The following is a 16,310-nucleotide window of genomic DNA, read 5'->3' on the forward strand; positions in this document are numbered from 1 at the left end:
AGCATAATGGAGAATCTCTAAATATGATTTCTTGATTCATCTTGGTCTTCTCTTTTGTCCTCTGCCATAAAATCAAAACATCCCAGATAAGGGCTTTTGCTTCAGTCTGTATTCCAGAATGAAATGATGGTGAATAGCTGACCAGTCCCAACACAGGCATAGTCTACCTTCAGCATACAGGTCACGTGGGTGGAAAAAATGATCATGTAAAGCACCCCTGAAATCCTGGGGTTGCTTCTTGTCCAAAACTGATTAAGGAATCACATCTCTTTTGGACCTCCCTGGTGGCTCAGAAGGTAAAGCGTCTGCCTGCAATGCAGGAGACTAAGGTTCAATCCCTGGGTCGGGAAGATCCTCTGGAGAAGGAAATTGCAACCCACTGCAGTACTCTTGTCTGGAAAATCCCATGAATGGAGGAGCATGGTAGGCTACAGTCCATGGGGTCACTAAGAGTCAGACATGATTGAGCCATTTCAATCATTCATCTCTTTTATTCATAAACTAACTTACATATATGTACTCTTTCAACTTTGTGAATTGGAAACTTGTTCTAAAGTGAAACTACAATCTTTCAAGGGTATGATATATGCACCCTCATGAGAGATGTGGACCATAGAGATGCCACCCTAACTATTCCACCAAGATCACAAGCTCTATAATGCCACATAAGGAGTTGGTTCCTGAATGCATATACAAAGATTGTCCCAACTTGCTCAAAGAAGAAATATAAACTTACTCATGGAGCACACTGAAAGTGAATAGTCAAAAGAAGAAGAACCCAACAGAAAAAGTGTTATCATAATAGAAACACATAATTATTCACACAGGCTTCGACACGAAGATAATCAAGGAATGCATGCTATTTGAAAAGAAGAGCTAAATAAGGAACATTCTTCTGAATATGAGCTTTAAAACAAGATTTCTGGGTGCTACTTCTCTTCTATAAGGAAGCTCTGAAATCTAAAGATTCACTGTACTCAGTGATTTCCCGTAATTATATAATTACTTTCTCAGTGTAGTACTTCTTGTCAGAATAAGAACCTGGCTCACTTATGCGTAATTGCAGTCTCCATGCCTGGCACATAGAAAATGCTCAATGATTATTTGTTGAATTGAATTATGTTCATGATAAAAACATAAAACATAGTATAGTTTATCATCATTATTTTTGAAAGCCAGTTTTTGCTCAGCCTTAAAGCTATGAGTATTTTTTACATTTTTAAGGAGTTGTAAAGAAAAACAAAACACAAGAATATGCAATAGTGACTGTATATGACCTGCAGAACCTAATATGATTGCTTTCTTCCCCTATACAGAAAATGTTTGCTGACTTTTGGTCTAAGTTCAAAGAATATTTGCTGGACTTAGTCCCAGACATAGGGAACCTATGCAATGACATGCATATTTTTATTTCAGGTGATGAAAGAATGTTGCAAATACAAGAAGATGCATAAAGAGGAAAATGCTGAAAAGTTACTCTCAGGCTTAAGATGGGACAAAGTGCAATCTTTCTTTTATTATTGTGTGGGGATATAATGCTTGAGGGTACTTGTAGCCATCTTGAGACCATGAGGAGACAAGCCTATTGATAAAAGCCAACACATTGAGGATTGTAGAATGGAGAAAATGAAGAAAACCTGGGTCCTTAATAGTGTCATTAAACCTCAGAATTCACCAAACCTAGAAGAATCATAAGCATGTATCTTGCTATGACTAATAATTTCTCCCTATTGTTTGTCAGTCCATTCATATTTTATGTTCCTTGCATCTCAAAGTATTCTGAATAATAACTATGATTGAAATCTGGTTGTAAAGTATAAGTCAGACATTCTTTGAAATAGCCATTTAAGGTTTGTAAGCTACTTAGATAATATCAGATGGCTAATCACGAAAGCACCTCAGGTATTTTAGCTTATCAAGGAAGACTCAGTGTGATTTATTTAATTGTTGTCATGTTCTTATAATGAGCAAGTAAAAACAGGCTCAGTAATGTGTAAGCCATGATAATCCCAATTAAAATGAATGATCAGAAAATATAGGCCATTCTTGGCAAGTCCACTCTATAGCCATGTTTTGGAAGACAGAAACAAAACTTTTCCATGACCACAAAAATGACTTGAACATCCCCTCTTTTAACTAACATAAGTGACTACTGCTTCTTTGCCAATGATATCTATAGACTAGCTTTAATCTTCCAGCTTTTGGAGTAAAATTATTCATATGCTTGTTGTTCCTACCTCTGACAGCATTCAAGCCCAAACTGACCATGGCTTCCCTTGTTTAAAATTAACAAGCTCAGTCTTATAACAAGCTATTCCCAAGACCCTAAAGTTTCTCTGGTTTATGTTTTCTTGCTATAAAAAGTGAATTCTAAAGATTTTTTTCCTTTTTCTTTTTTTTTTTTTTACTACAAATCTTTTCCTGGTGGCCTTTTCTTTATTTTTTAATTATTAGACTGTATTTTTAGAGTACTTTTAGGTTTACAGGAAAATGAAGCAGAAAATACAAAGAATTTCTATATACTCTTCCTCACCTTTCTTAGATTCCCTCCAATGCTAGCATCTTGTGTTGGTGTGATATGTGTGCTACAAATGATGAACCAATATTGACATTGTTAACTAAAGTCCATAGTTACGTGAGGGTTAACTTTTGTTGCACGGTTTGATAGATTTTGCCAACTTCATAAGGTCATGTGGTCACAATTACATTATCCTACAGAATAGGTTCACTGCCCTAAAAGTCCCTGTGTTCTACCTATTCATCCCCCACCGCTACCATGTGCCCTGGAAACCACTGATATTTTTTAGTTTCTGTAGTTTTCCCTTTTCAAAAGTTCACACAATTGGAATTATATGGCATGTAGCCTTTTCAGAATGGCTTATTTCACTTAGCAATATGCAAGTAGGGTTATCAGCCTTCTCATGACTTGGTAACTCATTTCTTTTTATCACTGAATAGCATTCAATTTTCTGAATGTACCCCCTTTTACCCATTTATCTACCAAAAGACATCCTGGTTGGTTCATGTTTTGGCAATCATGAATAAAGCGACTGTTGTAAATATTCTCATGTAGGTTTTTGTGTGAATATAAGTTTTCAAACTAGTTGGATATACACCAAGGTGTATGACTGCCGAATCATATGGTAAGACTGTGTTTAGCTTTGTGAAACTTGTCAAAATGTTTTCCAAGGTGGCTGTAGCATTTTGCATTCTGTTTTGCGGTCCCTGTAGCAATGAGTAAGAAATTTTGTTGTTCCATACCCTCACCAACATTTGGTGTTGTGTTTGTGGAATTTAGTCATTCTAGAAAATATGAAGAAGTTTATTGTTGTTTTAATTCACAATTCCCTAATACCATATGATACTAAGTATCTTTTCATATGCTTATTTGCCCTCGGTACATCATTTTGGTGAGGTATCTGTTTAGAAATTTTGTTCACTTTTTAATTGGGTCGTTTGTTTTCTTGAAAAGTGAAAGTCACTCAGTCATGTCTGACTCTTTGAGACCCCATGGGACTATACAGTCCATGGAATTCTCCAGCCCAGAATACTGGAATGTGTAGCCTTTCCCTTCTCCAGAGGAATCTTTCCAACCCAGGGATTAAAACCAAGTCTTCCACGTTCCAGGCAGATTCTTTACCAGCTGAGCCAACAGGGAAGCCCAAGAATACTGGAGAGGGTAGTCTATCCCTTCTCCATTGGATCTTCCCATCCCAGGAATCAAACCAGGGTCTCCTGGATTGCAGGCGGATCCTTGTTTTCTTACTGTTGAGTTTTAAAAGTTCTTTTTATATTTTGGATGCAAGTCCTTTATCAAATATGTGCTTTGCACTTGGTGGTCTTTTTGAGTTGGGCTTTTAACAGCAGAGAGACTTACTTTCTGAACAAGCAGATGCAGCCAAAATGGAGAAATTGTTTAAAAAGGACTAGGATTGGAGGTGAAGAACAAAGGATGTTTTCAAACATTATATCATCACAGAAACAAATCTAAAAATACCTCTCTTCATTATTCCTATATTTCTAATGGAGATCTGCTTGAGTTCTTTCCGGGTGATAGTTTCCTGCTTAATGAAACTTCTTATGAGGTTTTTGATTCTATTATTAATAACACTCTCCCTTTCTGTCTATTCTAGAATTGTAAGAAAATCAGCAGGGTACAAAATAGCTGTGTTGATTTGAAAGAGTGGTCATGCCTTTTGCTTCTCATCAAGCCATCCAACTGAAATTCAAGGAAATTGCTAAGTATAGTTTTAATTTCCAACATATATAAAATAGGAAATATAAGCTTTGTCATCCCCCACAAGGTTTAAATTGTGTACAGTTCAATTCATATTTGTAAACTGCACAGCTGAGAACATAAAATATTTTTGGAAGAAATAAATGTGTTTAAGCTAGAGGAAAAAAGGCATTGTCTCACCAAGTGGTCTTTTTTTTCTCATTTAATTTATTTCCTTTCATCATCGCAGATGATAATAAACGAGTAAATATTGGTCTTTTTCCCTTGAAGTTTTTAAGTCTGTTCCAATTACAGAGAGACTAGAAATATATTTGAACTTTCTTTTATTTTTAGACACTCGAAAACCATAGCTTCCAAAAAATGTCTTCTTTTTGTTTGCCTATTACAATATCACACCGCCCTCCATGCTACCAGTAACAGTCATCATTTGGTGCGGAGTAACCTACTGCAGTTTCTGAAGAAACTGGTCCTCTTTGCCATGTTTTTGAAGAGTGATTAAGTAATGGGTCCAGTGGGTAATCTGTTTGTAAGTATAGTTCTCATTGCTTATTTGTAGAATACACCAATTTTTTGAATTCTGTTACTGGAGATTTATGAAAGGCTTTAACATTTCCTTGGCATCCTATATAAAAGCCCCTGAAGTCTCCATAGCAATATATTTAGAGTACTTTTTTCCCTACTGTGTGGGCTTATAAATATCTTGTTGTAATCAATAAAGTCTGTAGACAGAACTGTCAGTCTCTTTTCTTTTAATAATTCCCAGTGTCTGACTTTTAAATTCTATAGAGCCTAAAGATTTGAAAATCTAATTAGCTATCTTTTGAGTGCTGTTGACATAAAGATCATGATTTTCCATCATTTCACTTTGTGTGGTATATTGACAAATTGTCAGAAAAACAAACAGAAGTTATATAGGGGCTTAGTAGTCCAGAACCACTGGGGAAATTAAGTAAAAGTCATATTTTAATTGTAATTTTTATGATTTTCCCTGGGAGAAACACATGTTGAGCACAATTAAGTAACTAAGTATAAATAATTAACCACACTAGAAGTTTTACCTTGTATGTTACCTACAATTATATATCCAGAAGGGCATTTTTGTTGAAAGTAGCATGAGTGTTCAAAGCAATAGAATGTTGTAGCTGTCCATTCAACTCTAACTGTTCTCTGATAATAAATATACTGTTGGCACATTTTTATTAGTGTTCTTTATGGTACCCACTCCAAGAGGTAAATACATAAAATCTCTATAAGACTCTCTTCTTCATCCATATATCCTTGAGAAAAATCCCACATTATGTCACTAACTTGTGAATATGATTTAAGGATTAGAAAGCAAAAATACAGTTCTTTACTGAGCATAGATTATACACTAAGCACTGTGATAAATTTCTCACATACATTGTCTTGTCTTGGTGTTATCTTACCTCTGGGAGGCAGGCATCTTTAGCTCCTGTTTGGAAGTGTGAACATTGAAGCTGAGAGATATTAGGTGCTAAAATAGAGTGATTTTTGAAAAGCAGATTTTCTAGGAAGCATGAGACTCACAGTTACTTTGGAGGAGAGCAGATATTGAAAGAGAAGAAAAAGTAATTTCTGAGAAAGGGAATGGAGGTGAGACTCTTGAAACAAAACATATGCTTTATTATTTTCCTTTGTCTAGTCCTTTGAGACACCCAGGTCTGGGTGTCTACCCAGCTGAAAATCTTTTTCTGAGAACTTTCAACACTCCTCAAGTGGTGGTCATTGAGCACAATATTCTTCACAATATTTTTCTTTTGCTTTGAGTAGCTTGAAGTGAGTTCCTGGTATTTTAACCAAAGAACTTTATACAGATTTTTTTTTTTTTTTCTATAACCTTCTACCCATAGCATTGCAAAAAAATTTTTATTTTCATTTTACTTTTTCAGCCTTCAAAAGCCAACAAAACTATTATTTTGGATGACTAAGCTAGGGCAAGAAGTTGGAAATGGAGATGTTTAAAAATTTATTCCAAAATATTTAGGCTAAGGATGAAGTTTGAAGAGATAAAGATGTACCTCTCACTCTCTTAGGAGTCATTCATAATCTTTGCCATGGAAAGGTCTGGTGGTTCTGTTGCAGGAAGGGGGACCCCTTCCAGGGCCTGAAACTGGGCTCTTGTCTAACACTCAGAAGTGACTTGTCCAAGGAGACACATGTGCTGACAAAACAAGAGATTTTATTGGGAAAGGGTACCTGGGTGAAGAGCAGTAGGGTAAGGGAACCCAGGAGAACAGCTCTGCCACAGTCTTGGGGTTTATGGTGATGGGATTAGTTTCTGGGTTGTCTTTAGCCAATCATTCTGACTCAGAGTCTTTCCTGGTGGTGTATGCCTTGTTCAGCCAAGAGGGATGCCAGAGAGAAAGATTCTGGGAGGTAGTCAGACATGTGGTGTCTCCTTTTGACCTTTCCTGAACTCTTCCAGTTGGTGGTGGCTTATTAGTTCCCTGTTCCTTACCAGGACCTCTTGTTGTAAAACAACGCATGCAAATGGTTACTATGGTGCCTGGCCAGGGTGGGCGGTTTCAGTCAGTGTGTCAGTGTGCTTCCTCTAACAGTTCTGTTCGTTTGTTCGTTGCCTGCTCTGCCCAAGGCTCTACTAATTTTATGCTGCTAACTAGAGATCTGTGAATTATGTGCTTCTACAGTTTCCATATCTTGTAGGTCAATGAACTTCAGTGGACTCAAAGGACTCAGATTATTTGCGGGGGTGGGTGGGGGGATGGGGGTGTCTAATTTGTTTCTAGTATTTGTATCATGCGTGTTTTAGAAAATGAGTTTTTTAAATATCAAATGCCTTGAGACAGGGAGAAAAAGAAACGAGGAATACTTCATTTGAATAACATATTAAACAGAAACTGTGTAAACACGAGAGGGGTGTGTGTGTGATGGGAGGATTGTAAAGAGAAAACTCCAGACTCTGTGCATTTCTATATCACATTTGGTGATTACATTTTTAGCATGCTGGGAAGAAAATCATCCACAAAATACCCATTACATAAGGAGATTTTTTTTCTTTCTAATTCCCCTGCACCCTGCTGAATACATACCCATTTATGTTTAATTCCACACAATTGAAATATAGTCACATCTTGAATGGGAAAACAGTTTAAACAAAGACAAGCAGTTAACTAGTTATCTTTTTATATTGTTCTCTCCTCCCTATTACTGTCTTTAATGAAGAAATGAAGAGCATAATACACATTTTAAAAAATTAAGTATGTCTTAGTAAATAAGTTCAAAGACTCAGATTTTATATGATAATTTGCAACTCTCCCCAAAACAGAAAATTAGTATTCAGATATTAGTGTGTAAAAAAGCCTCCTGTGGCTTTTATTTAATTGACACAATTTCCCTTTAGTCTATGTTTAGCAGGAAATACAACAATATATAGTTACAAAATGCTTTATATTTCAAGAAGCATTTTCCTACTCCAAAGTCTCCATTAGATAAAATGAGATGTTTCTCTGGTTTTTAAAACTTGTAAAAGTTAAGACTCAGGGAGGTAAGTGCTTTGCCCAAGGCAACTCTAATGAGTAATTGAAATTGTACTACAATCCAGGCCTTTCATCCCTTAGGTCAGGGCTCTTACTACTTCTCATTGTGCATGATTTAGACCCTCTGAAATGATATGTCCAGTTATGTGTTCCTAACTATCTAGAAATATAAGAAAGAAAAAACAGAATTTAAGGAAATTATTATGAAAGAAAGTAAAATCTGTGAAGGAAAGATGGAGCAGTTGAGATCATTTAGCCTGGAGAAGAGAAGGTTGAAAGGTGACTTGATATGTATGTGTCTTTAAGTAAAATGCTCCTGTGGAGAGGTGGTTTATGTCTCTGTCAAGGAGATGGTATAAATTACAGTGATGAACTACTGGGTCACATGTAAGATAACGTCTATGGACAACGGGTGAATTAAATTCAAGAATAGGCAAGAAAAGGAGTGAAACTTCCTTTTACATTGAGGTAAAGAAAATATACTCTTAGAATCCTTTTTACCTGATTATATTACAACACTGTGGTTATTCAGGCTTGCCATATTATTTCTGTGGTCATATGCCAAATTACTGAATTTCTAAAATGCTTAAATCCTTTGTATACAGATATCTATATGGTGTGTTAATTCATTTTGAAGCCCACATGGCCTCAGCCCAATTGAATGAATATTCCAACTAGAAGGAAGCTCAAGATACTGGAATCTATTGCATGATGTTTAGTTAACCAGCAGTACCTCAGAGTAAGTCCAAAAGATCTGCACACGCAGTAGGAATTCCAATTCTGATTTCCCTTCTTCTGCCTGTTTTCTCTTTTTGCTTCAGTTGTTCTTCTTCCACATTTCATCACTGGTAAGCTCCTCTCTGGATGATAGGATAGAACACAGTAGAATTGAGAATTCAATATTTCTTAATGAGATTACTTCTTAATTGACTTTGCTTTAAAAAATAGCAGAAAAAAGAGAGGGAAACAAATATCACATAAATATCACAAAATAAACAACAATTTGTTGCGTTTTCTTGGTGCTTTTAGATCCATGCCATCAATGAGTATTTTAACCTATATACAAGATTTTATGAGCTTCTATCAGTAATTGAGCAGTAATTAAAGTACTGTGGCAAATATAAATCTAAAATATGGTCTCCATGCATGAGAAGTTCTTAGTAGTAACTATTGATAAAAAATAACCTTATAATTAAATGCTGACATGATACATACATGATACAGACTTTGTTATAGATGCTTGTAAGAGGACAGGATTGATTGCATCATGCAATAACATTTGAGCACATGCTGTACCTATTCATTCATTCATTCACACATTCAATAAACTTTTATAGAGTGCCTACTAAGTGTCATGTATAAAGGACAGAGCTATGACTTCTTATCAGGAAGCTATAATTTTAATAAAAGTTGAAGTGATAAAACATATAATAAGGGCTTCCCTCAGAGCTATTAGTAAAGAATCCTCCTGCAATGCAGGAGACCCTGGTTTGATTCCTGGGTCGGGAAGATCTGCTGGAGAAGGGATAGTCTTACCCACTCCAGTTTCTGGGCTTCCCTGGTGGCTCAGCTGGTAAAGAATCTATCTGCAATGTAGGAGACCTAGGTTTGATCCCTGGGTTGGGAAGACCCCCTGGAGAAGGGAAAGGCTACCCATTCCAGTATTCTGGCCTGGAGAATTCCATGGACTTCGTATTAGGAAGCTATAGTTTTAATAAAAACTGAAGTGATAAAACATATAATAAACATGCAAATAAATAATCGGATATTAGTGAGTGTTATAAAGGAAACTAACGTAAATTAAGAAAACTGGGGAGTATTATGGGATATGAAAGAAGGTCGCCATTTTATGTAGAAGCTAAAAGAACAAGTCTTTTAGATAGGTTGACAGGGTCATTCCAGAAAGAAGGAATTTCAAGGCTTAGAGACATTGGAGGTGATTGGAATAGAGTGAATTTGGATCAGAATAGAAAAGGAGATGTGAGGGGTACTGATGGGCAGCTCATCTGAGTCCTTGTAGATCACTGTAAAGACATTGGCTTGATTCCTGTGTTGGGAAATCATTGGAGGAATTTAAGTAGATAAGTAAGATCATCTGACTTATTTGTAATACAGTCATTTTGCGTGTTCCATTGAGAATGGGCATTGGCAACGTGAGAGGGGAAAGGAAGCATGGAGACACATGAGTTTACTGTAATAACCAGGCTGAACAAACTGATTACCTGGACATTAAGAGTAGCATTGGCAATGGTTAAAAATGGTTACGTTATTGCTATATTTTAAAGTTAGGCCTTCCCTGGTGGCTCCAGATGGTAAAGAGTCTGCCTGCAATACGGGAGATGTGGGTTTGATATAGATTGTGAAGTAGGAGAAAAACAATGAAATAAAAAATAAACCTCAAAATTTTTCATGTAGTTAAATAAAAATATGACATTTCAATTTTTTGTGTTTGGGATAGTGGTATGAGGATCAGATTGTGGCTGGTGGAAAATCAGAAATTTGATTTTTTGAAATGTTTAGATTATGATACCTACTAGCCATCTAAGGAAGGATATTGAAAAAATATTTGTACATACAAGTTTTGAGTGAAGAGGAAGACATAGGCTGGAAATATAACTTTGAAAGCCATCAGCTTAAAAATAGCTCGTCAAACATAAAACTAAAAAATAAAACTACACGATTTTGTTAATATAAAAGGTTTGAATGTCGAAAGAGAAGAGGTATATAGACTGATAAGTGCAGACAGAAAAGACCCCACTGAGGTAGGATGAAAACCAAGAGTGTGGCACAGAAGGGGAGAAAATATTTTGGTGAAGATAATTTATTAAGTCCAATGTTGCTGTTAAGTATATAGGATGAAGACTGATCATTGAATTTAACACTATTAAGTTCATTGTTTACCTTGAAAATATGTGTATTTTTTTGTGTGTGAATCAGTAAGAGCATACATTTTCTTGAAGTTTGAAAGAGAATAAGGATAGAGGAATTTGAAACATTAAAACCCAAACAAACATTTTTGACCAACCCAGTATAAATGCTTGAGAAAGTTTGATGAAAGGGGGAACAGAGAAATGAAGTGGTACCCAGAGAAGAGCTTAGATTATATTTTTGGTCAATGGGAATAATCGCTAAAGAATGAACAACTAATGAAGTAAGGACCAGAAAGAATTTCTGAAAGAGTAGATCTTTGCATAGGTGAGAGAAGATGAAATCTAGTCACAGGTTGGGGGTTGGTTATGAGTAGGGAAATGAGCAGTTCCTCCATACTAAGAACAAAGGTAAGAGTACAGTTTGTAACCATAATTTTAACCTTAAACCTCAATTATGTGACTACAGTGATCGAGAGGTGGTTAGGTATACTGATGGGATCTGTAGATCTTCTCTTCTATTGTCTCTGCCTTCTCAGTGGAGTAGGAATAAATGTAATTCCCTGAGGTAAAGTTTGGCTAAAGATACTAGTGATTTGAAGAAAATGCAAAATGTGCATTTTTCCTTAAAGAGAATGAGAGAGTAAATGTACTAGTACAGTGAAGCAGGATTGTTGAGCAACATTAAGAGTAACTTGAAATTTTGATCATGAAATGAATGTAAACTAGAGAATACATTTATCTGCTTTTCTCCAGTCATATTTAATTGCATATGTCTAGATAAAGAGTCAGAGAAGGCGAGGGCACCCCACTCCAGTACTCTTGCCTGGAAAATCCCATGGATGGAGAAGCCTGGTAGGCTGCAGTCCATGGGGTCGCTAAGAGTCGGACACGACTGAGCGACTTCACTTTCACTTTTCACTTTCATGCTTTGGAGAAGGAAATGGCAACCCACTCCAGTGTTCTTGCCTGGAGAATCCCAGGGACAGGGGAGCCTGGTGGGCTGCCGTCTATGAGGTCGCACAGAGTCAGACACGACTGAAGTGACTTAGCAGCAGCAGCAGCAGCAGATAAAGAGTGCTTAGAGAATTAGATTTAATCAGAATTGTATTTATGTCAGGGACTATTGTAAAGAGAGGAATGCTGAAGGCAGCAATAAATAAAAGTGGGTGATTGTAATTATGGTACATGGTTTTTAATGAGTGAAAAGGAAGGACATGAGGGTGACTGGGGCCAATGAAAAGGAGCTTAGGATCAATAGGTCTGTATCTGGGTCTAATTAAACACTTACTGGAATTAATCAACAAAACTGAGTTAGCTTGAAGGCAATGAAGTGACAGGTAGATGAATCAAAATGCAATAAATTATCATTTTGGAAGGAATATAGTAATATAGATAACGCCAAGATTTGTAAGAATAGGATTGTGAATGTCTGATCCAGGGTGAACAACTAAATTTTTGGATGAGAAAAAGTCAGGGACCTGGATGGCCAAGAATTTAAATTACCACATGCATGAACATTGAAATCACCAAGAATAAAACAGGGGTGTTGTTGGAAAGAGTGACAGCAATATACAAGGGACTTAAATTATCAAGAAGTGAGAGGAAGTGACCATGACAGCTCTGCCAGGAGATTCAAAGCTAAGATGGTATAGAGTTGAAGAAGAATGCTCTGGAAGTGGCAATGAGGAAGAATCCATTCCACCTGAAACACTGGAGACAGGAAAGGTGAGGGTATATTTTCCCTTCTTAAACTGATTTTGGTTAAATAAGAAATGGAAGGAAACCTTCAGAAGGGTTGGAGGATGTGGGAGATTCTGCTGATGACTGGCCACCAGTTAAGAGGAACCAGTTGTCAAAGTGTTTCAGGAGGTGGATGGGTTTAGAGGATGGAGGCAAAAGAGTTGATGGCAATACAAGGCAATCTGAGGATTAGTTTTGAGGATGAGGGATGACCTGGGAATTCTTAGTTTCTGATAATGAGGATACATTCAGGGATAAGGGGCAAAATGGGATTGTCCTCATGATCTCAAGGCAGGCACTGATGGAGAGGCTTGAGAGCTGATAGGAGGGCAGCTGAGGCAGTTTCAAATTATACTGTGTTCCAGGGGCCTGATTTCATCTAGTGATGGTGACATGGAGATTGAGAGAATTGATCTTAAATGGTGCATCAAAAGCTCTGTGGCTCCCTCTTGTCTCTAGCTCTGGAAGATGAGGAAGCTGGAGAAAGGCAGTCTGTAGCAAAGCTCAAAGGGCACCAATATTCCTTCTTGGCTCCTTCCAATGGAGACCAGGTGGCCACAGTAGGGTTACTATATCTTTAGCTCACGGACCACTCCAAAGTACAGGCAGGGATAAAAGGTGGTATGGGAAATAGCCAAGAAAGATTAGTGCTCCACCCTGATTTTAAGAAAGTGTTCTTCAGAAATTATTCAACTAAAAAAAAGAAGAAGAAGTTATTCAATTGAGCTAATATATATATTGACCATTTGGGGATATAAAAATTCAGTATAATTCAATGAGGAAACAGTAATTAAAGGTATTGTGGGAATATGAGAAGTTGTCAGATGCAAGATGGTCTTTGTTTCAATGGAAGACATTTATTGCCAAGTTGTGGAGAATGATGTTAGCTTAAGAACTTTCTGGACTTCCCTGGTGGTCCAGTGGCTAAGACTCCAAGTTCCCAATGCAGGGGGCCCGGTTCAATCCCTGATTAGGGTTAGATCCCACATGCCACGACTAAGACCTGTACAGCCAAATAAATAAATACTTAGGGAAAAAAAGAAGTGGTAGTGTTCATATTAATCTTGAAAGATTACGATATGTAGAGAGAACAAAATAGCATTATTTCTTTCCAGCTCTTTCTTGTCATGACAGGAGACAAAAGACTGTAGGAACTCTCTTTGGTGTAGTCTGAACTGTATACCTTTGTGTATATCTAGTACAAGAAGAAAAGTGAAGTGTGTGAGATAAGAGCTGAAACTCTTATTTATACCATATCTTGTGTCTGATAGTGTCTCACAACTGGTAAGTTCCTTATAGATATTTGTTAAATGAATAAAATTTATTCAAATTTGTCCAAACTGACACACAGAAAATAAAACAGCATACAACTTTCCACGGATCATTATTGATATTTTTATGACCTATTAAAAAATATCACTATCCTGATAACTTTGTCTATTTCATCTCTTCCTAATTCCCACTCATTCTCTCCACCCTATTTGTAATTGCCCCAAATAGGAAAGAAGAGTTACAATTTTTGTTAGTTGAATGTAATGTCAATACTTGTTCTGTATTTACTTGTGATAGGGGCTATTGTATGTTAAAAGATTATGCTTATGGGTTTAGCTCTGAGAGAGATGGTGAAGGACAGGGAAACCTGGTGTGCTGCAGCCCTTGGGGTTGCAAAGAGTTGGACGCACTAAGTAACTGAAAACAATAGCTCTCAGAGCAACTCTGATAATTTATACAGTTTCCTTTTTATACATGTCATCTTCTAGTTACATCATTTTCTTAATGGTTACTTAGATACTCTTCACAAATCTAAAATCTATTTGGGAATATCGACTGAGAAAAAGTACAAATAAAATTGTATATTTCTTTTTAATTCATTAAACAGTTATTCCTGTTATATATTCCAGCTATCATTTATATTATTCTTTTTATAAAATTTATATCACAGTTATTCTACTTAATAACATTTCTGGAGAACTAATATTTTCTTCAATCATATAGATATTTATGGGTTTTGAGATAGAGTTTTTGTTTTCTTAAATTGGCTAGGTTGTTTATTCTGGTGGGAGTATTAAGGTATGTAAATTATTTTGTCTTCATACTACACTTTAAAGTCTGTGTTTTCAAACCCTCAATTATTATTATTTTCTCAAAATTTCTTAACTATTCTAGCTGACTAATTCCTGGGCTTTTAATGATTTTTAATAAATCTTTAATATTTTTCAAGTTTATTCTTATTAAATTGAGGTGGCCTTATTTTGTATTTTTATGTGTATATTCCCTGATGGCTCAGTAAGTAAAGAATTTGCCTGTAGTATAGGAGCCACAGGAGACACAGTTTTGATCCCTGGGTCAGGAAGATCCCTTGGAGAAAGAAATGGCAACCTTCTCTGTAATTTGCCTGGGAAATCCCATGGACAGAGGAACCTGGAGTCCACGGGGTTGCAAAAAGTCAGGCAAGACTGAGCATGACCACATGTTAATTGTGATAAAACTCATTTTACTCTGATTCTATATGTTGTTTATAAGAGACATTGACTATACAAGAATGTGGAAACATTTAAATAAAATAGTGAAAATAGATACTGCAGGAAAATACTATCCAAATAGCAAGTACCAGTTTTAATCAGATTAAATGCTGACAAAGTCATTCCTATAAAACAAAACTCAATTCACTACAAAATGATGAAAGTTTTTAATTCTCTAGAAAGATACAGCAGTTCTGAAATTGTATGTACCAAATAGTGTATCTTCAAAAGCATATACAGCAGAACTTCACAAGACTACAGGGAAGAAAACACAAAAATACCATATAGGAAGAGATTTCCCCAACTTTCTGTCAATTATTGAAATAACAAGCATTCAATGATTATTGAGTAACACAGTAACAATTTTGCCTTAATTAAAGCTAAAATTAAAACATATATGATTTTATTATATAACTGAAGCCTTTACAAAAGTTTCTCATAAACTAGGTAATAAAGAGATTTTCAACAAAATTCAAATATAGATATAATCACACCTGTTCTCCAATCAAAAGCACTTGTATTAGAACTAGATAAAACATACATAAAACCATATATATTTGTTAAGAAACACGTCTAAATAATAGACCAAGAAATGTAATATAAATTTTTTTAAGTATTAGAATTTACTAGTAATTTAAATACTGCCCATTGTAACTTGCAGAGTAAAGCAGTCCTAAAATTAAAATGAAGTTAGAAAAATGTAATGACGTAAGCCCAAAGAAATTAGAAGTAAAGATATGTAAAATTTAACAGCAGAAATAGTAAAATAGAAAATAAAGAAAAGATCAAGTAGATCTACAAAAAAAAAAAAAATTTCTGTAAAGACTGGTACAATAGACAAAACTCAAGTAGGATTGATTTGGAAAAGATGGAAGAAGCATAAATAAAAAATTCTTTATGATTTTTAAAGGGACCATATCTATAAATATATCAGCAATTAAAGAGTCAATCAGATCAAATCAGTCGCTCAGTCGTGTCCGACTCTTTGCGACCTCATGAATTGCAGCACACCAGGCCTCCCTGTCCATCACCAACTCCCGGAGTTCACTCAGACTCACGTCCATCGAGTCAGTGATGCCATCCAGTCATCTCATCCTCTGTTGTCCCCTTCTCCTCCTGCCCCCAATCCCTCCCAGCATCAGAGTCTTTTCCAGTGAGTCAACTCTTCGCATGAGGTGGCCCAAGTACTGGAGTTTCAGCTTTAGCATCATTCCTTCCAAAGAAATCCCAGGGCTGATCTCCTTCAGAATGCACTGGTTGGATCTCCTTGCAGTCCAAGGGACTCTCAAGAGTCTTCTCCAACACCACAGTTCAAAAGCATCAATTCTTCGGCGCTCAGCCTTCTTCACAGTCCAACTCTCACATCCATACATGACCACAGGAAAAACCATAGCCTTGACTAGACAGACCTTTGTTGGCAAAG

The 16,310-nt window shown here is 36.2% G+C and overlaps 1 protein-coding gene across 19 annotated transcripts in view; it reads left to right on the plus strand.

Moving 5' to 3' along the window:
- The window catches only part of GALNT13 (polypeptide N-acetylgalactosaminyltransferase 13), a 943,716-nt gene that overhangs the window by 93,483 nt on the left and 833,923 nt on the right, over positions 1 to 16,310 (plus strand). The gene's annotated exons all lie outside the window — the stretch shown is intronic.

This window comes from Bos grunniens, chromosome 2, assembly GCF_055505025.1.
Source record: "Bos grunniens cultivar Pamir isolate PY7600 chromosome 2, Bosgru_T2T1.0, whole genome shotgun sequence".
In the NCBI taxonomy this organism is placed as follows: Eukaryota; Metazoa; Chordata; class Mammalia; order Artiodactyla; family Bovidae; genus Bos; species Bos grunniens.